Genomic DNA, 24377 nt, shown 5'->3' on the forward strand with positions numbered 1-24377 from the left:
GGCCACTGCGTGGCACCTTGGCTTCCAATTCTAAGTCTGCTGGGAGCCCCTGGAGGGGCCGAGGCCCAGGAATGACATGGTCTGATGTACATTTTAACAAGATCACGCTCTCTGCCATGTTGGAAATGAACTGGAGCATCAAGCAGGGGTGCAGCATGACTGCTCAGGACCCTTTGGTGGTGATCCAGGTAAGAGGATGGTGGCTTGGGTGTCAGTGGAGGAGGTTATTGATGTATGTTTTGTTTGTTTGTTTAAGATTTTTTTCATGTGGGCCATTTTCAAAGTCTGTATTGAATTTGTTTCGATACTGCTTCTGTTTTACGTTTTGGGTTTTTGGCTGCAAGGCAGGCGGGATCCTAGCTCCCTGACCAGGGACTGAACTCACACTGCCTGTACTGGAAGGCGAAGTCTTAACCCTCGGACCTCCAGGGAAGTCCCAGTGGTGCATTTTGAAGTCCGAGCCAGCGGGACTTGCCAATAGCTTGGATGTGAGGGATGAGTGAGGAATCCGTGTGACCCCCCAAGGTGTATGGTCTGAGCAACTGAAAGAGAGAGTGGTCGTGGATTGAAAGGGGAGCAGCTCTGTACGGAAGAAGCAGGGCTGAGCCAGAGACCCAGGTGTGGTTTTGGTTGCTTGTCTCAAACTTGATACAGAGAGAGATCAAGCAGGAGGGTGGCCGCCTGTCCCCTTGACTGGGAGGAAAGGCCACGGCGAACACCTGTAGTCACTGTGGATTGACTCGCTGCCCTCCTTTGCCTTCCCGGAGGATAGGCACTGCGCAGCAGGGCCTGTTCGGACGTCAGGCAGTGCAGATTTAATTTTCAGTCTTATCATTCTTTGGTTGATGGCCTTAAGAGCCCCCCGAAATTTTGTCTTCTAGCGTCTTCACAGGCAGCCAGCAGCCTTTAATGAAGATCGTCAGATGCATTGTTTCCTGTCATTAGTGTGAGGTCTGTTTAATTAGGCCCAGTTGTTCTATGGATTGTTGTGACTTTGAACATGTGTCCTTCTGTTCTGGAAAAGCGAGTTTCCATTTCCAAGCAGCTTTGGATTCCTGGAGGTCAAGTCTGGGTCAGAAATTTAGCCGGAAAGAGAATCACTGGGGGTGATTTGAGAGGGCACAGGGGCCCGGAGGGGTCTCAGAAAGACCTTGGGAGTAACCAGGTGTCAGTGAGATGACTTGACCCCTGCTGCTCAGGTGACATTGGTGGCTAAGAGATGGAATCTGAGAGTCACCGTTGCCTGATAGCCAACTGGTTACTTCATCTCTGAACCTCAGTCTTCCTCTTCTGTTTAATGGGTATACCATGGTTCCTAACTTAGAGTTGTTTCAGGGACTCTTAACCCTGGATTCACACTAGAATCACCTGAAGAGCTTTTAAAAAGAAAAAGTGTGTGTGTGTGTGAAGGCCCCATCTACAGAAATTCTGATATAAATGGTCTGGAATAGGAACCAGACTGTGTGGGTGGTAGTTCTTGGGAGAGTCTGATGCTCTTTGAGCACTGAGACATTAGCTATTATTCGTGGTAAAACGAAATCATTGTTCTAGAGCATTCGAGTCTGCCCCACCCAGGATGGTGACTTCCCTTCACTTCCCAGCCATGCTGATTTGGCTTGCTCCTCTGGCGGGATCACCAAAACACACCCAAGAGCAGCTTGAGCTGTGAGGTTCGCATGAAAAGAGCATGGTTAGATCTAGAATGGCAGTGGCACCATGTAATGACATTACCCAGCCTGCTGCTGAAAGAGGGAGATTAATTCCATCTTTCAGAGGAGGAAACCAAGGCTCAGGGAATTTCAGTCTCTTGTTCAAAGTCATACAGCTAATGACAGGTAGGAACGATAATAAACGCCGGCAGCCTCACCCCTGATTCCCCACTCAGTCACACCCTGTTGCCTCCCAACCCAGAGAAGCTGAGAAACTCAATGCTCAGCTCCGATCTCCAGCGCATGCCTGCTACGTGTTGAGCCTTTACAAAGTCCCAGCCCTTGCCACATGCTTCACGTGTATGGTATTGAGTAGTCTATGATTGCCAGGTGAGGTTTGTAGTCTTCTTAATCTCATTTGGGGCTTCCCTGGTGGCTCAGACGATAAAGCATCTGCCTGCAATGCGGGAGACCTGGGTTCGATCCCTGGGTCGGAAAGATCCCCTGGAGAAGGAAATGGCAACCCACTCCAGTATTCTTGCCTGGAGAATCCCATGGACGGAGGAGCCTGGTGGGCTACAGTCCATGGGGTCGCAAAGAGTTGGACACGACTGAGCAACTTCACTTCACTTCACAAATCTCACTTGACAGCTGAAGAGACTGGGGCTCAGAGAGGTCAAGATAGCATAGCTGGCAGATCAGCTGGGCTCGGACGTCTTCATTCACCAGGCTGCCTCTGTCCTCAGCGGCAGCCTGGGTGGGGGTGAAGCACATGCAGAGATTTCCTGAGCCAAGAAATGAATGGGTTGGTCCAAGAGGGTTAGAGGAAAAGCATCCCTCATGGCTTCCGAAGGACCGAGCCATTTAGGTACCTTAAAATAGCAACATCGCTCAGAGGGGTGACCAGGCTGACCCGCCTGAGGGCTGTGGTGTAGATACTTGTTTCTCTGGGAGTTTAAAGCCATATTCTGCGAGGCACGGTGCTTCTCTTCTGTTGCTGTGAATGAAATAACCTCTGAGAGATTGTGTGGGTTGCTTAAAATAGTTTCAGAGGAAGAGAGTTTGGAAGCGGTTAGCTTCTTGAGTCTATTTCCTCCTGATTTATGACACCTTAGAGAGTGCTGGGCCTCTTCTTGTTTACCCTCTGGTTTTTTCTTTCTACCATATTTTAGCTCTTGTGTCATCATAAGATGAAAGAATTTGTCACCCAAAAAAGTGACAACCTTTCCTAAGTAATTTAATTAGAGGCTCAATACAGTTTTTTTTTTTTTTTTTTCTTTTAAAAGAAAAAAAAAAAAAAAAATGAGACGAGGCCATTTGTTTTCCAATCCATCATTTCTCTCTTCCAGCTGCAGAGGTTCCAAAATCATAGCGATGATGTTTATTCTGGGGCAGGGAGAATTTGTTTTATTCCTTCACACTAAGGTCTGCCCTGGGAAGCACATGTTTTCTTACAGTCTTCCCAGCATGGGGGCCAAGACACCTGACATACTGAGAGGGAGAGGAATTGCTCTACTCAACACAGCAGCCAGTAGACTTGTGAAGCTATTGAAATTTAATACAATTCAACATGGTTAAAACATCGTGCACGTGACATTTCCAGTGATCACCGGTCATGGGAGGCAGGTGGCTATCAGATTGGACAAAGCAGGTATGAACCGTCTCCATCACCGCAGACGTTCCATGGGGTATGTGGCCACCAAGTGAGTCACTGGTTGGTCACTTGGGGCCAGCTGAGTTTTCACAGGTCTCAAAAGTTTTACCATTATCCAGCCTCTCTGAAGCCATCGGTGTGCAGAAACAAGATTCATAGATGTGGAGATTAAGGCCATGGAGTTGTGTGGCTCTAACCTCTAGACCCTTGACCACAGGGTCAGCTTTTATGATTTCCAAGCTGCCTGGCCTGGAGCAAGTTAGCTTCTGAAGTTATCACTGTCCCTTATCAGTGAACTGGTGATCTTAAAGTACCCTGTAGGGGTTTTGTGAGGGTTAAACAAAATTAAAAAGTACACATACAACCCTTAGCAGAATGCTTGACACATGGTAACAACTTACATGTGTTACAAAGTTGTTCATAGGTTTTCTCATTTGAGTCCTCTTCGTCATTTTCAACGACTCAAATGAGTTGTTGACTTCCCTGGTGGCTCAGATGGTAAAGCGTCTGCCTACAGTGCCGGAGACCCGGGTTCAGTCCCTGGGTCAGGAAGATCCCCTGGAGAAGGAAATGGCAACCCACTCCAGTATTCTTGCCTGAAAAATCCCATGGACGGAGGAGCCTGGTAGGCTACAGTCCATGGGGTCCCAAAGAGTTGGACAGGACTGAGCTAATTCACTGTTATTTTCAAGACAATGAAACAGGCTTGGGGGAACACTATTGCTACTGGCCCTGCTGGTGCTCCTAGTACCAAGCAGTGGGACTTGAACTTAGGTCTGCTTTTTCTCCTCCAAGTCTCTTCTTTCCTCCAGGGCTGGTTGGGTAACCCTTTGTCATCAGTCAGAAGAGGTCTCTCTGAACTAGAAGCTCTCATTCAGGAACTGCCTATTCCTTCTACCATTTGAGGTGAGCTCTCTTCAGAGGTGTTTTGCCTAAAGCCCACCCGTCATGTCCACTCAGAGAACTGCCACCAGGTGAGCTCCTTCCAGTCTTTGGCTTCTTGGAGGTTGAAGTTTATCCAAGAGATTAAGGCTGTTAGTGCTCTACCTGCCCTGTGGTCCTTTTGTGCTCTTTGCTATATGAGGACTGGGCCCGAGAGAGCCCTCAGTGGAATTCTGGCAGAGGATGACTTTGAAAGGAACATCCCCTATAAAGAGTAGGACCAGGAGAGGCCTCCCTGATGTGAGGAATAGAACGGGTCTGAGAGGATGTTTGCTCACCTCTGAAGCCTGGGTTCAAGCCCTGACTCTACTATTCACTTGCCCAAATCATATAGTGTCGGGACCAGATGTCTTTCCATGACGTACTTTTTACTGCTCCCAGCCCTTTGCTTGGGGGTGATGAGAAAGTCATTCTTGTTTTTCACAGAAGCCCTGTTAATTATAGTACAAGCCTGTGCATAGCATATTCCCTACAATATAGCCAGTTAGTTAACCTTTCTGCACCTCAGTTTCCGCATCCTTAAAATGGGAACAGTGTAAGAGTTTACCTGGCATGGTGGTGGTGAGGATAAAGCACCTAGCCTGGTGCCTGACACTGTGCGACCTCCAGGTGCCACGGCCAATGCCGCCCATCGCCATCTCTGCCGTCCTCATCCTCGTTGCGTTCCCGGCAGTGGCATTTGGTGTGCTTTCATTTTCAGGGGCTATTTGCATTTTCTTCTTGAGGGCGTATTAGCTGTCTACTCAGAAGTGGTCTTTAGGTGAATCTTAGCTCTTTGAGTGTCTTAAGTTAAATTTGCATACCATGGGTCTCTTTGTGGTCTTTTTTGTTTGTATTTTTCTCGCTCCCTTCTTCCCTCCCTCCCTCCCTCCTTTCCTTGTCTGTCTGTCTGTCTTTCAGATGGAAGGGGTAAACAGCATGACTGTGCAATTGTCATTTCAGTACCTCACCTGCTACCCACCAGCCTGCTTCCTTACTGCTGGTGGTATGACCAGCACCACCAGTCAACCGGTATAATCTGAGAGAACTGGATTATTTCTATAGGATTAATTTGTGGTGTGAAATGCCCAGGGAGTTATGCAATTACCACTCATTTGTCCACATCCAGCATGTGCTAAATCTGCCTCTTGTAACAAAATCCAAATGGCTTGGAACCGTATGTGGGGAATCGAGTAATTTTCATCACAGTTGTTACAAGAGATGGGTTTAAAATCAGGGGGATCCAGATGCCACTAGCCATGGTGACATACCTGCTTTCCTTCTGCTCATGGCTCTCCTGGGGGAGGCACCACTCAACCGGAAGCTTCTAAGGGAAGGAAGTTGGGGGCCAGGATATTACATCACTGTGTTGACATTTCTCTAACTTGGGCCCCATCGTGGGCCCTCCCAGGCTGACCGAACCCTTGTCCTTTGTGTGGCTTCCAGGCACTGATAGATCACCCCTGGTTAATGGATAACTCAGACTCTTCTTGGCAAATAGTGGCCTTGTTAGTTATCTGTACTGTGATGTCTTCCACTGTCCACTTAGTCACTCATTTGTGTCTGACTCTTTATGATCCCATGGCCTATGGCCATGGAATTCTCCAGGCAAGAATACTGGAGGGGGTTGCCATGCCTCCTCCAGGGGTTCTTCCTGGCTCAGGGACTGAACCTGTATCTCCTGCATTGCAGGCAGATTCTTTACTGCTGAGTCACCAAGAAAAGCCGGCCATTAGCACTGGGGCCCCTCAAACCTCAAAAGAACCCAGTGGAGTGTGTGTGCGTGTGTGTATGTATAGCACAAGTCCACACACGCTCCCCTCCTTCCTAAGATGCAGAAACCACGTAAATCAGTCATTTCCAGGCCTGGCTTATTGCTGAAATACTTTAACAATTCACCTGGAACCCACCTTGGATGTATTAAGTAAAAATCTCTAGAAGTGGGACCAGGATGTCTGTGTTTTTAAGATGCGCCTCAGGTGAATCCCGTCTTCTGTCACTTAGACTTGGGTTTTGCCTTCGAGGCTCCTTTAAGAACATGCACTGGGCAAATGGCAACCTGAGCAACAGACTGAGCAGCTAAACAGCAGCAGCAGCAACTGGGCAAAAGCTCCCTTAGAGCTGGCCTGTGAGGCTGGTCTGCGAGGGTCTCCTCTGGGAACAGTGGGATGGAGATGTAGGTCCCTGAGCAGGAGGAGGTGGGGAAGGGTGTTGTGTTGCCTTGGAAAAGAGAGCCAATGTTTGTGGGATACTATCTTGTTTAATCATTATCAACTGAGCTGTGAGGTGATGGAGATAAGAACACAGGCTGATATTCATCTTAAGCTGATATTTATTTATCTTTGGCTATGAGACAGGACAATTCTAAATGATTTGCATGGATTATCTCATGCAATCCCCACAATAGCCTAAAGGTGTAGGTTCTATTACTTATTTCCACTCTCCAGATAAGGAAAACTGAGGCCTGGAGACACTTTACACGACTTGGGCTTCCCTCTTTGGTAGCTCAGTTGGTAGACTCTGCTGCAGTGCAGGAGTCCACCTGCAATGCAGGAGACCCGAATTCGATTCCTGCGTCTGGAAGATCCCCTGGAGAAGGAAATGGCAACACACTCCAGTTTTCTTGCCTGGATGATTCCATGGACAGAGGAGCCTGGTAGGCTGCAGTCCATGGCTACAGTTGCAAAGAGTCGGACATGATTGAGAAACTTTCAATTCACTTCACTTGACTTCCAGGGTCACACACAGCATGTGACAGAACTGGAGGTTGAGGTTAGTGTGACCAGACCTCAGAGCCTATAATTTCCATTTCTGAAAGCTGGCTAGAGTTTTAAACATTAATCCTTAGGTTATTGAGAGTATATCGAATAAGAATCTTATAAGTAGAATGTCAGGTTTTCCATAGGGATTCTCTGTGCCATCTCTTTAAGACCCTGTCCTTTGGCCTTGCTAGCCCTGGTTTTCAGAGGTTGGTCATGAGCCGCCGCCCCCTCCCTGCCCCCCTCCCCCTCCCCCAGCATTTCCTTCTTCCCTTCTTGGCCCCTGCATGCAGCTCTTTGGGGAAAGCGGCCTGGGGTCAGGGCCTGCCTCCATAGACAAGTCAGTCAGGTCTGGGTGTGCCATACTTACCACCCAGATGCAGACTCAGCACAGGCCCCTCTTTGCCAGCATCCTTCCTAGTCACTTGTACTCAGATGGCCATCCTCCTGTCTAGACTGAGAAGCATACAGCTTTGTGATTGAGGGCTTGGATGTACAGCTGGGCTTCGTGGATTCAAATCCTAGATCCACTGCTTCCTTGACAAATTGCTTCACATCTCCTTGCCTCAGTTTACTTGTCTGTAAAATGGAAATAATACTACCTACCCCGTGTGATAGGTGCAGGAATTAAAGGAATTCTACCTTCTAAGATGCCTGAAATCAGTGCCTGGCATGGAAGTGCCCAGTGCAGTGGCCATTATAATGCTGATGGCAGTGACTGTTTGGGGTGAGACGTCTTTGGTGACCCTTTCTATACTGTGATGGGGAGCCCGCTCACCCATGAGCACATGCTGAGCATTATGGTGGAAAGATCAAGGGCTTGGGAGATAAATCTGGGTTTAATCCCAACTAAGCTGATTTTTTTAAAATGTGAAGCCCCTCTTCCTGTTTATTTTGCTTTTTAATCTATAAAGTAGAGACTACAGTAGTTGCGTTGTGCTGTTGTAAAGGTGAAATGCAAAAATGTAAGCAAAGCTTCTGACAAGGTGCATGGGCTTAGCTGGCAATGAATGAATAGGGGGAAACTAGGAGCTGAATGAACCGTAGAAATATAATAGGTGAAGATAAAAATTAGCCTCAAAAGATTACATACAGTCTGGTACAAGTTTTACAAAGTTAAATTTTTAAAATGTAGTGGAGAAGTTCATCACAGCTATAATAAATACTGCATAAAGCAGAGGTTGGTGCATGCATACTTAGTCACTTCTGTCATGCCAGACTCTTTGAGACGCTGTGGACTGTGGCCTGCTACATCCTCTGTCCATGGGATTCTCCAGGCAAGAATACTGGAGTGGGTTGCCATTCCCTCCTCCAAGGGATCTACGTGACCCAGAGTGCAAACCTGTGGCTCCTGTGAGCCACCGGGGAAGACCCAAAGGAGGAAGTGAGGAATGGAAAACACAGATGGTAGAATGATGGTCACACTGGGTCTAGAGAAGGAAAGGGATGAACTGATGATAAGGGGGAGGGAAGCAATTGTCAAGGCTCTAGCGTTTGTTTTAGAGGTGAATTCACGTTATTGTACCTCACTAAAAATGGTCATGAACCAAGCATTAGGATACATTCAATTTGTGTAACTGAGGCTAAAATAATAGTGGGTTCTCAATAGGTGGTAACTATTGTCATGACCCTGTGAAGCACCTCATGGCACAGACCACCATTAATACCGCCTGAGATTGCCTGTCATCTGTGCAAAATACCCCGAGAATCATGCTTTTCCGCCTCCAGCCACAGTGGCTTCCACATGGTGACACAGAACAGAGTGGGTATTTAAGCTGCCTTGCTTCTTAGGTTTTCTGGGCCGGTCTTGGACATGAGCTCCCATGTGTGTCTAAAGCAGCTGGACAAAGACAGGTTTGTTTCTGCCCATGCTATGCTAGATACAGAGGCTTTCACTGGAACCACTTGAACACTCATGCTAGCCAGGAGATTTTCTTTCCGAGGGAAGGAAATGTTTGGGTTGGACCTCATGATATTTGCCTTGGTATGATCTGAGACCTCTCTGCTTCCATTGCCACCCCCGAGCATCATGACCTTTGCCTGTGGCTTTTCTTTGCCTGTGGCTCCTTCTCTTAAGGGAAAGGGGAAGCATTGTCGGGGGGGCTTGTGAGACACCCCAGTCATGTGCTTGTAAGTCCCTGGCCTCTGGGCATTAAAGATCCTACGTCTCACCCCTCTCCTCTGAATCCGTGAAAGTGGAGGAGATGAGAGCGTAGGCTTTGGAGGTAAGGACACCTGGCTTCAATGTGGGGATCTTCACTGTGTGATTTGAGATTGAGGCATTCTGTTTTTCTCCCTAGTTTTAAATGGAGGTACATGAAAGGTAGAATCTTGGTGTACAATTTGATGAAATCTTTGCCGGGCACATACCTGTGTGGCCCATTCCAGGTCCAGATCAAGATTCAAAACACTCCCACCCCAGGAGGTGCCTCTGGGACCCTTCCCTGTCAGTTTCCATTCCCTTCCCCGAAAGTATCTATTATTTGGACTTTTGTCGCCATCCATGAGCCTGCCTGTTCTTGAACTTCTGGGGGGCTAGGTACGTTATGAAATCTTTCTGAGCCCGAGCTCAGTCTCTTCATTTTTAAAACTGAAATTGTAGAACTTGTGTTGTTGTTTTGAGTTGAGAGAATCAAATGAGGCAGCATGTGTAAAACCATTAGTGAAACATTTGTAAAACAGTGGACAGTCAGGTAGAGCTGGTGATGGTGGATTATTGTGTGGCTGACTTAAGCCTTTGCCTGTTCCTCACCCAGGGACATAGGCCCTTCCCTGGTCTCACTGCAATTCCCGTGCTCCCTCTGCCCTCTGACCCATCACACCCTGGGACCAGCCCCCACCCCTGCAACACACTTCTGAGATTGTGCCCTCTGCGGCTTTCAGCATTTCATAGTAAAGCAAGTCCTTCTCGCTTAATAAGCAGAGGAAATGGGCAAGAAAGGGGAGTTCTGCTGCTTCTGCCTCTTTTTAAAAGAGGGTCTGTTTGCTCTATTAGCAAAATCAACAGAGGTGTTACTGGCAAGGGCTGCACTGGACAGATGTCCTTGGGTCCCCGGACGCCAGGCTCACCCAAGTGCCGGGAGTCAGGGGTCATTGGTGAGGTTTCAGAAGCAAGAGGAAGAGCCACCTCTTCCAGTTCAACCTTTAAAGAGCAAAGCACCCCAAACAATCTATGCTGTGACTACCTGAAATTTGACAATTATAATTTATTTCCTTAGGTCTAGGGTGGGGACATGGAGGGAAGCAGAGGTGTCAAGGTCTGGGGGTGGGGAGTTGCGTGTTGTGGGGGTCACACTTTAATGACATATGATTCCATTTGATCTGAATGGTTTTTATTGTGTCATTTCCTCAGGGGAGGTCTTTATGAAGAAGGAGGTAGCACTGTGCAGTTGGTGGGTGCAGTGATGACACAGGAGGCAAAGAGAGCTTTGAGGGCAAATTCCTTGTACTTATGATGTGGTCTAGGGCTCGGTCTGGCCACAGGAACCTGTACACACATTTACAGGATACCTACCTCACATCAAGTGTTGTGTCAGAAGGCAGGTGAAAAGTTACAGTCCCTGCCCTTCAGGGAGAAGCTTTGAGTTGGGTAGAAAGAATTAAAGGGGCATTTGTAACAGTTTGTCATGTGCTATACTTGGAAGACCCTGGCCCCTAATCCGGATGGGGGTGGGGGAGCCACAGGGTTATTGCAGTTCTGGAGGTGGTGTCATTTGCATTGAGATCTGAAAGATAAACAGAAGGTAGCCCTCAAAACGCTTGACTCACATCAGTGCATCCTTGGGACTCTCAGGAAATACATTTCTAAGGATAACTTCTGCCTACCCGATGAATGAGATTTTGTTTTTACTGAACTGTTTGACTCTTTTGCTGGTGGCCAGACCATTGATTTTCTTTTTCCTCTCAGCAATCTTATAGCCCCTCTCTCCTGTGCTATGGAATTTTGAATCCACAGGTATTCTGATTCTGCACAAGATTTTCATTTCCCTTCGAGGCAAGTGAGAAAGTTTGGGTGGGGAGATCCATCTGCAAACTGAAGACTTTATTAGTAAGGTTTTATGAGTAAGAGAGTAACCCTGCCACAGAACCAGATGAGAGATGTGTTTGTTATGGAAGAAGATACCCACTTGGCATCCCTCGAGGGGCCAGTCCTTGCGAACGGAGCCAACACGCCAAATTTCTCCAGTTACCATGGGATCCAGACTTAGACAGGAAATCATGGTAGGGTGGGAAAGAGTCCAAAGTACACACGGCGGGTATACAGGCTGCAGTTAGAAAAGAGAGTCAGAGAACAATCTATCTATTTTCCTGAACGCGTACTGCAAAATCAAATGAGGTTGTTTTTCTAAGACTCCTTACATTTTATGGACCTGATTTTCAAGCTTTAATTTTTTCCACATTAAGCAATACTTAGGTTATTCGCAGTGACTCTTTTGTATGTTCCTAGTGAGCACTTCTTAGGCTTGTTTTGTGTGTGTGTGTGTGTTTTTTTTTTTTTTTTGAAGCTCCCAAACTGCAAAACAACCAGCGTCCCTTTGGTCTCGGGGGGGAACTTGTTCCTCTAACACCTGAAAGGAATATCTTTCTGGTTTTACCAAGGCTGTCTCTTTTCTGTGAGCAGCCCTGGTAAACCCAGCCCTCACTTGCTTTGTGGGATGTGCCAGTGGAAAATGGGAGGGGTCCTCTGTAAGGAAGCCCTCCTCACGGTTGGGATTCTTGGAAATCAGTGCTGCCAAGACCAGCAACTGAAATTTCTCATTCATAAAGAAGCACATTTTCATCCCGCCCGTGAAGCTGTTAAATTGAAAAATCAGGAAGGGGATCTTGTTCTTTTTGCAGATGTAGTTCTGGAAAAGTTCAGCACAGGCCAGACTGTTTCTAGCCCGGGAACAGTTCCAGGCCTCCAGAGGAACGTTTAACAGGTCGCTATTGATCGCATTTTCCATGAACTGCCCCCACGTGTTTCTTGGGGAGTGTGCTACCCTGTTGACAAAATGACAGAGCGTGCAGTTGGCACCCTCATGCCCCACTGACAGCACGCTCGCTCTCCCTCTCTTTCCTGGATCGGGTATAATTTATCAGTTGAATTCATTTTATTGACTTTATTGCTTTTATCCCACACTGTGACCTTACAACCCATGACTAGTTTAGGAGTGAGGGGACGTGATGATGATAATCCCTAACATGGGTATAGCGCTTAATGGTTTTTACAAAGTACTTCGCAGTCTTTCTCATTTGGTCTTACAGCTATTATAGCTAACACTTATTGAGTCTTTATACCAGGCACATTGCTAAACATTTCACAAACTTTATCTTGTTGTTATTCAGTTGCTAAGTTGTGTCTGACTCTTTGCGACCCCATGGACTGCAGCACACCAGGCTTCCCTGTCCTCCGCTATCTCCTGGAGTTTGCTTAAGTTTGTGTCCACTGAGTCAGTGATGCTATCTAAGCATCACTTTTTGCCTTTGATAGTCTCCAGCATCAGGGTCTTTTCTAATGAATCGGCTCTTCATATCAGGTGGCCAAAGTATTAGAGCTTCAGCTTTAGCATCAGTCCTTCCAAAGAACATTCAGGGTTGATTTCCTTTAGGAGTGACTGGTTTGATCTCCTTGCAGTCCAAGGGACCCTCAAGAGTCTTCTCCACATCACAGTTCAAAAGCATTTTACCTTATTTAATCCTAAAATGACCCTGCATAATAATACTGATTGTTTCCCTTTCACAGATAAAGAAACATCTTACCTGAGATCACTTAGTTAGTTGAGAGTGGACTGGGGATTTGAACCTCAAGCTTCCTGACTTAAAGCCCATGTTGTTAAGTACCAGGTAGCACTGCCTCCCATTCTCCTGGTGTTAGAGGCAGATGGCTTCATTCTCCATAGAAAAGGCTTGTTTGAGATCCTAGAGCCAAAAGCAACCCAGTGGGGACCACAAGTCAGGTTTCCTGAGAGACCAGTGCTTTGTCATTACCCAAGACCTGTTAACCTGAAATATATTATCCAACTGAGACGATCCCATTTCCAAGTCAGCCACCACTTGGTCAGAAATGGCCAGTCCTATATTCATTCTTCAGGGCAGGCAGATGGGAAGGAATTCTGGGAATCCAGTGGATTATGCTTACATTCTAAGTAATTTCACTGATGCTAAGAAGTCACAACGCTGCTACTTATAAGTGCACTTCCATTTAAAATTTCTACATCGGGACTCTGCAGGTTGCAGACACATTTCAAACCGATTAAAGCAAGAAAACATTTGCTGGCTTTTTTGAAAGTTCTGAAGGTAGCGTTGGCCACATGGTTGTGATTCAGGGCCTCAGTGGTGTCTTTGGGACCCTGTTTGCTCTTGCTGGCTGGCTCCTCTGGATTCTGCTCCTGGGTTGGCTCCATTATCCAGTCTCTTTTCTCTTGTGATTATAAACTGTCTGCAGCAGCTTAAGCTTCAAAGCCTAATAGCAAAGGGGACAGGGCAGCTTCCCCAACAGCTCAAACAAAACTGTATGAGCTTTGATTGGCCTGATTTAGGTCACATGCCCACCATTGAGCCAATCACTGTAGTCCTGCTCCATGCTGGGCGCCGCCCCCGCCTCCCCACCCGGTCCAAGAACCATAAGTGGGCTCTAGAGGAGTGCACTGGAGAAGGCAATGGCAACCCACTCCAGTACTCTTGCCTAGAAAATGGACGGAGGAAATGAAAATGCTTCTGCCATGGACGGAGGAGCCTGGTAGGCTGCAGTCCATGGGGTTGCTAAGAGTCCAACACGACTGAGCGACTTCACTTTCACGCATTGGAGGAGGAAATGGCAACCCACTCCAGCGTTCTTGCCTGGAGAATCCCAGGGACGGCGGGGCCTGGTGGGCTGCCATCTATGGGGTTGCACAGAGTTGGACACGACTGAAGCGACTTAGCAGCAGCAGCAGAGGAGTGAAGAGTGGATGTAGTGGAGATGAGACACTGGGAGACCTGGGGGTACTGCAGGGGGAAGATGAGCAGTGAGATCCGGAGGGAAAAGTATAATGGAAAAAACCAGTTTTAGAGAGAAAGACATCTGCCACTTAAGACTGGGAAGGGTAAATTTTTTATTTGGTGAGTTTCAACAGACCATTAATGAGAATGGGAAGCTTACAAGTAGCTTTTTGTTGCAGCTATTAGGGCAATTATTATTTATTATATCCACCGACTTCAGTATATATTTGTTCTAATGTAACCTTTCCTCTCTGGAAGAAAAGTGCTTCTTTGGAGTACCTCTTAAATATTCAGATTATAGGTTTGGGGGAGAGAGCCATTTAGGTCCTGAATAGCTGGTGACTAGGCTTGTTTCTGTCTTAATGGTATCTTCAAATCATGCCAAATGAGTTGAGTGCCACTTCTCTGCCAAGTCTGTCTCCAACTTGATGCCACCTTGCTGTGCTTCAAGGTCTAGTGAGAATGTTTGATCTGAGTGGCTTGTTGTCAAGTGTTACAGATGGGTCCATCTCACAGATCCTTGTTTTTAATCAGCTGCAGATGCAAATGGAAGGTGTGATAATATGAGAGACCACATGCTTTCAGGATCCTAGATGGCTTGGTGGCTCACTTGCTTTTCATTTCAGAACTAAACCAGACAAGTAGTAAAGTTGCTCAGTCGTGTCTGACTCTCTGTGACCCCATGGACTGTAGCCTACAGCGCTCCTCCGTCCATGGGATTTTCCAGGCAAGAGTACCAGAGTGAGTTGCCATTTCCTTCTCCAGAGTATCTTCCCAACCCAGGGATTGAACCTGGGTCTCCCACATTGTAGGCAGATGCTTTACCATCTGAGCCACCAGGGAAGACCAGACAAGGAGAGGTGTTATCAAATGTTTCTTTGGAAGTACCTGCAGCTAACTGGATCCAGATAGTGGGAATGTTTAGCTGATGAGGGTTCCCTGAGTGCCTGTCCCTTGGCAGGCATCCTGTAACCATCATGGTGGACACAAAAGGAGTGGTCTCTGCCCTGGAGGATTGAATGAGCCTGCTGCAATTCTCTGGGTTATGGGCCCAGCACGCTTCTGCTGCGCAACTCTGCTCCCCCTGCTGCAATTCTAACAGGAACTGTTTATTCAACAGTTACTCTGAGAAGGCCCCATGCTAAGGATTTTGCATACATCATTTCTTTCAATCCTTATAACACCAATAGGAGAGCAGATGCTAAGTCCTTGGTTTGCAGAGGAAGCAACGTAGGCTTGGAGAGGTTAAGCCACCAGCCCCAAGTCGCACAGCAAGCAAACTGCAAAGCCAGACTCACACTCCAGCTCTCTCCAGCTGCAAATCACACATCCCTCACCCAGTGCTGTGGACGGAGACTGTCATTGCAGGATTTCTCACAGTCAAAAAACTGAGTTCTCCCCCGATAGCAGATTTCATCACTCGTGAAACTGCAGGCCTGGAAAGACAGAAGATTGCCTCACGACTGAGACCAGTGCCTTTCCAGAAGGAAGATACTGGGTGGGCCTCCTGCCAGCCTGTCTGACTCACGTGACACTTCCATCTGTCTGACTTTTGACTCTGAGCTGCCAGTCCAGCCTTCCTGCAGCCAGGACAGCAAGACCAGTCTGAGTACGAACTAAATCTCTATTTCTGGAATCGGGCGGAATCAGAGTTGTCCAGAGTGGCAGAGGCCCCCGTGATCTTCGGATTTTCACACACGGGTGGATGACACATCTGAGGTCTCAAGCAGTCTGGGGATTGAAGGTGTTAAACAGACTGTGAGGGGTTGGGTCTGGAAGCCAGACGGCAGACAGAGCACACCCTGCCCGTGCAGCAGACTGCCGGGGGCTTGTTGAAACCAACCCTGCCAAGGTCTTGGAAGCAGAAAACATAATCCAGAACCCTTTCTCCTGGGCAGGATCATTTGAGTTTTGAAGGTTTTTTTTTTTCCTTTCTTTTTTTCCCCCTGTCTAGTTTCACTCGGGAGAAATATATCTGGGATGGGGGAAGAGTAGAAGTGAGGGAATTTTTTTGCCCCCCCCGTTGTTATCAATAGGGATGCAGAGCCCTGTGAATAGTATGATGCTATAGAGTTGAGAATTTACCGCTAGGAATGAGGGGATAGATAATTCTGGGAATGGGATGACTTTTTCAACAAAGCCACTGACTCCTATCCCTTTTGGCATTGCTTTCTCTCTAAAGGTGGGCTTCCTAGGTGGCTTAGTGGTAAAGAACCCATCTGCCAATGCAGGAGACAAAGAGATTCAATCCCTGGATCGGGAAAATCCCCTGGAGGAGGAAATGGCAACCCACTCCAGGATTCTTGCCTGGAAAATTTCATGGATAGGGGAGCCTGGCGGGCTATAGCCCATGGGGTTGCAAAGAGTCAGACAGGACTGAGCACACATGCATGCATCCCTCTAAAGGTAATTGAGTTTGGAAAGGAATCTGGGGCAAGTGAAGATGAGTGAATGTGCCAGAGGCCGCAGAGGGAGAGCTGGCGTCTCTGCTCCTGGGTCCTCAGGGGGCTGGGAGTGTCCAGTGGGGAGAAGAGGACCTTTCTGCATGCCCCCACCCCATCCTGTAGAAACTTCATCTTCTCTGATGCTTTATATAAAAGCTAGAGCTGTAGTGTCCATCTCTGTCCCTAATAATTGTCTTTGCTCTGGTCTACTTTATCTGGTATTACAGCCATTCCCTTTTGCTCTTGGTACACGTTTGCCTATGTATTTTTCCATACATTTAATATTAATCATTTATATAGTTTACCAAGTGAGTTTCTGGTAAACATCATAGAGTTACATATTCTTTTTTTATCTACTCTTATAATCTCTTTCTTAATTGGTGCATTTAGGCTATTTAACATAACTTTTGATATATTTGGATCTAGCTTCTACCATTTTTTGTTGTTTTTCCTGTTTGATTGTATTGTGTAGTTTTTTTTTTTTCTTTTTAATTAGGTGCTCTAAGGTTTAAGAAGTATGTTTTCACAATCAACTTGGAATTAATATTTTCCTACTTCAAGAGTGGTGTGGAATGCTTACCACCATGTAGGTTGCTCCATATAAAATCTGTTTTAGAGCAAACTGTCCTAACCCATCAGACGGTGTAGAGAGAGGAGGCAAACCTGGAAGGAATGAAGTTTGTTTTTATCTCATTCATTCATTCATTTATCCAGCAAGCAACAGAATCTTCTCCCTTCTGGGTTGGGTAGTCTAGTATGTAGTTGGACTAGTATTAACAGTGAGAGTATTGATAATGTTGAAGAAAAAACTAATCAGTCAATCTAAGAAGGAAATGGAAAATGTTACTCAAGCCAAACTGAGGATTAAAACCCTGGAACAGCCTTTCAGAAAGCTTTGAGAACTGTTCTGCCTATTAGAGGTCAAAGCAATTATATAAGTTTTTGAAAGAGGGGAAGGTACATTAAATGACATGTTATTGACAGATTACACAATCCAGATCTACATGTACAGAGTAGTGGGTCATGGCCCCTTACAAAATTAAGAAGGAAGGTTATCTCCTAAAGAGTGGTGACCCCGGATGGGATTAAGAGGCAAGGTTATCTCCTAAGAAGGTCTGGTTAATACAGATGCACAATACATGCTGAAGGGGAGGGAGGAGGCCCAAATAGGCAGTGAAAAATTTTTTCTTGTCTTGCCATAAAATATGAATTTTATTTCATCAGTAGTAATAGCTAGCTTTGAGCACTTACTGTGAGTCATCAGTTCAGTTCAGTTCAGTCGCTCAGTCGTGTCCGACCCCATGACTCGCAGCACGCCAGGCCTCCCTGTCCATTACCAACTCCCGGAGTTCACTCAGACTCACGTCCATCAATTCAGTGATCCCATCCAGCCATCTCATCCGCTGTCATCCCCTTCTCCTCCTGCGTCCAATCCCTCCCAGCATCAGAGTCTTTTCCAATGAGTCAACTCTTCGCATGAGGTGGCCAAAGTACTGGAGTTTCAGCTTTAGCATCATTCCTTCCAAAGAAATCCCAGGGCTAATCTCCTTCAGAATGGACTGGTTGGATCTCCTTGCAGTCCAAGGGACTCTCAAGAGTCTTTTCCAATACCACAGTTCAAAAGCATCAATTCTTCGGCGCTCAGCTTTCTTCACAGTCCAACTCTCACATCCATACATGACCACAGGAAAAACCATAGCCTTGACTAGACGGACCTTTGTTGGCAAAGTAATGTCTCTGCTTTTGAATATGCTATCTAGGTTGGTCATAACTTTCCATCCAAGGAGTAAGCGTCTTTTAATTTCATGGCTGCAGTCACCATCTGCAGTGATTTTGGAGCCCCAAAAAATAAAGTCTGACTCTGTTTCCACTGTTTCCCCATCTATTTCCCATGAAGTGATGGGACTGGATGCCATGATCTTCGTTTTCTGAATGTTACTGTTCTAAATAAGTTCTTTACAGGCATTATGTTATATTCCAACCACCATATACTGTCGGTACTATAATTATTTGCATCTTATAAATGAGGAAACTAGGGCATCAAGAGTTTAATTTGCCCAGGGTCACCTAGCCAGTAAATAGCAGATTTTGGACCCATTGGTTTTATCCCATTATCAGAAGGTCTCATGGGGGAAGAACATAGCAGAAGGTATAGGAGCTCCTAATCTGTCTTGAGGATACCATACTCTCCACCATCTTCAGTCCTTCTGCTGGAGCCCACTAATGGTCCACTTCAGAGCATCCTTTTTTTCCAGCCTGGTCCACTTCCCCATCCTCCTGTGAATGCTGAGAGGAGACCTTCTCTTTGCCAGGATGCATGCCCATAATACCAAAGCTCTGAAAATGGACCTTGAATCTGAGGTTAGAGCTATAAGGGTCTCCGACTGTGGCCTAAGCAGTGCACTTTTCAGACATGGAATCCGAGGTGGGAGGTGGTGAAGCAGGCTCCCCGCTGGCACGCCAGTAGAAGCAGAGCCTGGGCTGGACGTAGGCCTCCTGACTCCAGCTTTTGGTCTTTGTGCCTCCGTGTGCTTTCTTGGCAGGAGGGTGTGGGAAGCCGAAGAGTAGCAGAGCTGGAAATTCTGATCTGTAACTGACAGGGACAGCCAGCGGTCCCCACGGGGAGCCCTTCCCTGCATGCCAAGCCTCAGAAGACTTTGGCAGCTGGGCTCTGCTATTTAATAACCTTCTGGAGGCTGATCCAGTGGTCTGGCAGTATTGCTTACCAAGACTGAGGTTTAATTGGAGGCTTAGGTTTTGCATTTCCTGAATAGGCAGGAATGGACCCCAGGAAGAACTATTGGAGGGGCAACTCTGTCACACTGGCACCTGCTTTTTAATAGCAAAACCTAGCATGAGAGTGACAAGTAGATACCACTTCATGGGCCACACCTAATCAAAAGATAACCACTTCCTGGAGCCCTTGATGAATCCAGGCTCAGTGGAAAGAAAGTTCAGTTTATTCTTATGAGTATTTGAGTACCTACTCTATGCCTGGTGCTGGTTTGGCACTGGGGAAAGATTATATAAGATATACAAGGTCACTCTTCTCATGGAGATTGTTCTATATGGAAGAAATAGACAATAACTAATAAATAAACAAGTGGGACGATTTCAAGTAGTGGTAAGAGTGTTGAAACACAGTGACTACAAAATCAGACTAAGATAGAGAAGGAATGCAGAGCTGGTAAAATCAGAAGATGGTAAGTGGACAAAGTCCTGAATCTGAGGAAGAACCAGTACAGTCATCCCTCGGTGTGTGCAGGGGACTGGTTCCAGGATCCCTATGGACACCAGAATCTGAGGATGCGTTGGATGACTGTAATGCCTAATACAATGTAAATGCTACGTAAATAGTTATCAATGTGGCAAATTCAGGTTTCGCTTTTTGGAACTTTCTGGAATTTTTCTTAATATTTTTGATCCATGGATACTGAGGGCTGACTAATGAAAAGATCTGGGCAAAAACATTCTAGGAAGATGGAAGAAAATGTGTAAAGGGTCTCAAGGACGAACAACTTAAAGGCTTGGTAAGCTTTCAGGAGGCAAGCTCAGAGATATCTTTCCTTACTTATGAAATACTTTAAAATTTTTTATTATGAAAAATTTTCAAACATTAAAAAGAGTAGAGGGATTTCCCTGGTGGCTCAGTGGTAAAGAATCTGGCTGCCAGTGCAGGAGACATGGGGTCCCTGATCTTGCATGCGTCAGAGCAACTGTGCCCTAGAGACCTTGCTCTGCAACAAGAGAAGCCACCACAGTGAGAAGCCCACTCACCACAACTAGAGAAAGCCCAAAGACCCAGCATAGCCAAAAATAAATAAAAAAAAAGAGTAGAGATGTAAGTAATGAACAACTGTATATCCATCACTCAGATGCAACAGTTACTACCATTTTGTTGCTTTCTTCATTGTTTCCTCTGTTTGTCTCAAATAGGTTAAAGCAAATCCTAGACGTCGTGGTATTTTTATCCCTAAATACGTCAGTATGCATCTTTTTTTTTTTTTTACTGGGTAAAGAAATTTTATTCATTCACTCTAACAGTAGGAAATTTATTGGAATATAGATATATTACCTACATAGATATATGATATAAATATAATATGAAAGTGAAAGTGTTAGTCACTCAATCGTGTTTGACTCTCTGTGACCCCATAGAGTATAAGTCACCAGGCTCCTTTGTCCATGGAATTCTCCAGGCAAGAATGCTGGAGTGGGCAGCCATTCCCTTCTCCAGGGGACCTTGCCAACCCAGGGATCAAACCCGGGTCTCCTGCAGTATGCATCCTTTAAAACAAGATTTGTTTATGTGCTAATGTAATTTCTCATGTTTAATTGTCACAATGCCATTGTCATACTAGTAATAATTCCTTCATATAATCTATAGGACCTAGTCCATATTAATATTTACCTGCTTGCCTCGGAAATATCTTAGACGAGTTGATTAGTTTGAATCAGATTCCAAAAATGTTCTTCACATCGTAAATCGTTGTTTATTTAGATGTGTTTTCATGATGAGCACAAAGGGAAAGGTATTTGACATCAGACCTGCAGGAGTGGGATAGTTTTTGCATGTCTTACTGGCTCAATATGTACTTTAAATTGTGAGGAGCCCCAGAGGACCTTGAACTACTGTAGATATTGTTGGATTATCTCCAAAACCGGCATCAGAAGCCCCTGCTCCATCCTTTGTTCTTGCTAATGGAGCCATGGCTCTGCTCAGGAATGAGAAGCCATGTGCCTTATGAGTCTGGGCCTTTCCTCCTGACCCAGACGTGAGACCTGACTATCTTGACAGCTGTGGCTCTTGTGTCCTTGATAGTGACTGACTGAAGGATGGACCTGTGACCCAGCTCAGGCCGTTGAGGGAAGTCTGCTAGGTGGGGCTTCTGGGAGGACTTTCCTCTCTGAAAGGGGTGACCCGAGTTTGAGGTCATCTTTTCAGACTTCTGGGTGTCATGTGGGGCTGTCTAGAGCAGTGGCAGCAGTCATCCGATGACTGTGCAGGGAAGTTGGAGAAGCCATCATCCTGGGGCCTCCCTGGGGGCTCAGACGGTGCAGGGGAAGTTGGGAGAAGCCATCATCCTGGGGCCTCCCTGGGGGCTCAGACGGTGCAGGGGAAGTTGGAGAAGCCATCATCCTGGGGCCTCCCTGGGGGCTCAGGCGGTAAAGAATCTTCCTGCGATGTGGGGGACCCAGGTTCAATCCTGGGGTCAGGAAGATCCCCTGGAGAAGGGATGGCTACCCTCTCCAATATTCTTGCCTGGAGAATTCCATGGACAGAGGAGCCTGGCAGGCTAGTCCCTGGGGTCAGAAAGAGACACCTGAGTGACTAACAGTTTCTCTTTCACTGTCCTGATGCAAACTGAGGGGTCAAAGGGGGAATAACTTGAGTCCTTGATGACACAACTAACCATCTTGAAGCCACTCTTCCAGGGATGTCTTTTTATGAGACAGTAACACCATTTTTTTGTGCTCAGAAGCATCCTATTCACAGGCATCTTTCTAGAAAAAGAAATATCATCTCCAAAATGTTTGATTTTCTTTGGATCAGAAAAGGGGGATTGACCTTCACACTCTATCTGTACCCTCCTGCTTAAGCCTATTTATTTACTATTTATTTTCAAATTGGTTGATTAATGTTTCCCCCTTTTCTTTGAACTCCTGGCACATGGTGCTCTGTGATTTGTCCAGAAACATTTATGAAGCTTTGACTTATCTGGGAATGGGAAGTGTGTTCCTTCTCTCCTTGCAAAGACTTAACCCAAAGTGAAATATCTTTATATAGTGCAAAGTAAAACTTTATGGAAGATTTTAGCACAGATGGCTGCAAGAAAGATAAAAAAACCGTGTTGGAGATTGGTTAAACTTGCGTGTACCACTTGCTGATAGAGTGAGGTGTCCTCAGGAGATGGCAGGCAACAGTTAGGGCTTGTCCAGAGGAAATAAAGTTAGAATTTGGCAGCGCTCTAATGTGGACACATGGTGCTTGTGGAATAAGTACTTGGTGAAAGGAAGGTGAGTGAATGGGAAAGGCATTCAACTCAGTCTACCAAAAATGACCCCTTGGGTTTCTAGGTTGTACTCTGCTTTACAAAGAAAAGATTCTGCTGTAATGAGGCATGTCCATTCAAGTGACCTGTTGTCATAAATCTCTATATCTGTGCAGAGTTGCAACGGCCCATGGCCTTTCCAGTTGGGGAATCATCCAGGGAAAATTCGTTTCTCATCATCTGCTAGAGCTGCTTTAGTCACTGGGTACATTTCTATCTAAGACTCTGACTTCTGACATGGCTTGTCCAGGAAATGCAAAATATTTAAATGTTAGCTCAAGTCTAACATCCTTAAGAAAGAAAATCTGTTCCTTCATCCAATGAAAACACCAGCGCCTTCCAAAGCTAGAACTATTAATAATTCCTGTTTGGGTCACCTATGCACACACACAGGGAGGCTGAATCAGATCCAACTCTGTTGGTAGAGATCTCCAGGAAGAAGCTAGGTATTAAGGATAAAAATAAAATAAGTAATGTGTTAAAGGCTTTCTATGTTCCAGGTAATGGATTAAATGTTTTATGCCTATTAATTCATTGTAATGTACTTGCTCTGTAAGATCAAGTGTCTCATTTTCCAGATGACAAAACTGAGGCTTGGAGAAGTTAATTAACTTATCACAAGGTGATGAGTGATGGTGAGGGGATTCATGCCCAGGTCCAGCTAACTCCAGAACCCACCTCGTTAACCACTTCCCAAAGATGGCAGCATAGCAACTACTTGGTTTGTGTTGGCCATTCCCTTCTTGCCCAAAGCCCATCTTTGGCTTGGAGCTGTCTCAAATTTAGGTTTTCCCTGCCCTACCTCCTAGACACTGACCAGCCCAGGCGTCACCTGGTCCTGATTGGACCTGCTCCTCTATGACAAGGTTGTAAGAAAGCTCAAATGAGCCTTGGCTGAGGACTCTGTGACTTTCTCCACTTGGCTGTGGAATGACCACCTGATGTCAGTGGGATGGTGAGAAAGACGGCTTGAATCAAGGCTTCCTATCCGCCGGGCCCGGGCAGTAGAGCTACACTGCACTGCCTTGCTCCCTGCTGTGTGCTCCTGGAGCTTGGGGTGATCTCTACTCCGGTGGTGATCTGCTCCTCTGCGAGGCTGACAAGATGTCCCCAGCTTCAGGAGCTTTTGCCGTGCAGTGCTGGTATCTGACTCTGGAATGAGAGCCTGGGAAGAGGTGCCTTTGGCAGCTGAGCTGACTCAAGACTAATAACTGGGGCGGTCCTTTGAAAGGCGTGCCAGCTTCTTTCCTTGGCCACAAGATACTTGGTATTCCTTCATCAAAGCATCTTGTTTCTCTAAACAGTGGGGTTTATGGATTTCTCGAGAAGACCTGAGAGCAGCTTGTTGGATCCTTATCACATTATGGGTCACCTCCCAACTCAGAACACTGAGTTCTGACTCCTCAGCTGGCACTGAATGCAAAATAGTCCCCTGGGCTCTTGGACTCTCTATTTACTTGGTGACTCACAATCCAGAAAAACCACCTTCTTTCGGACTGCCCAGAAATCTAAGTTGGATTTTGATGACTGCTCCGTCCTGTTGTTAGTGGCTGAGACTCAGAGTCATGTCCTGGCCCCACCACCAGCTGACTTGAGTTATCTCTACCAGTCCCTTGACCCCTCAGAGCCTGTGTTTCCTTCTTGGGGAAATGTTGGGGTGTGACTTGTCTAGGTGGTCTCTGGTTACCTTTAAAATCAGAAATTCTTTTTTTTTTTTTTTTAATATTTATTTGACTGTGGTGGGTCTTACTTGTGGCTCTCAGGATCTTTGATCTTCCTTCTGGCATGCAAACTCTTGTGGCATGTGGGATCTAGTTCCTGACCAGGAATCAAACCTGGGCCTCCTGCATTGGGAGCACAGAATCTTAGCCACTGGACTATGAGGGAAGTCTCAGTGATTTTTAATTTTGTTGATGAGCTCTTCTTCTTACTAG

At 46.3% G+C, this 24377-nt stretch overlaps 1 protein-coding gene across 2 annotated transcripts in view; it reads left to right on the plus strand.

Annotated features, from left to right (window-relative positions):
- The window catches only part of ABTB2 (ankyrin repeat and BTB domain containing 2), a 186447-nt gene that overhangs the window by 12555 nt on the left and 149515 nt on the right, over positions 1–24377 (plus strand). The window lies entirely within an intron of this gene.

This window comes from Bos indicus x Bos taurus, chromosome 15, assembly GCF_003369695.1.
Source record: "Bos indicus x Bos taurus breed Angus x Brahman F1 hybrid chromosome 15, Bos_hybrid_MaternalHap_v2.0, whole genome shotgun sequence".
NCBI lineage: Eukaryota > Metazoa > Chordata > Mammalia > Artiodactyla > Bovidae > Bos > Bos indicus x Bos taurus.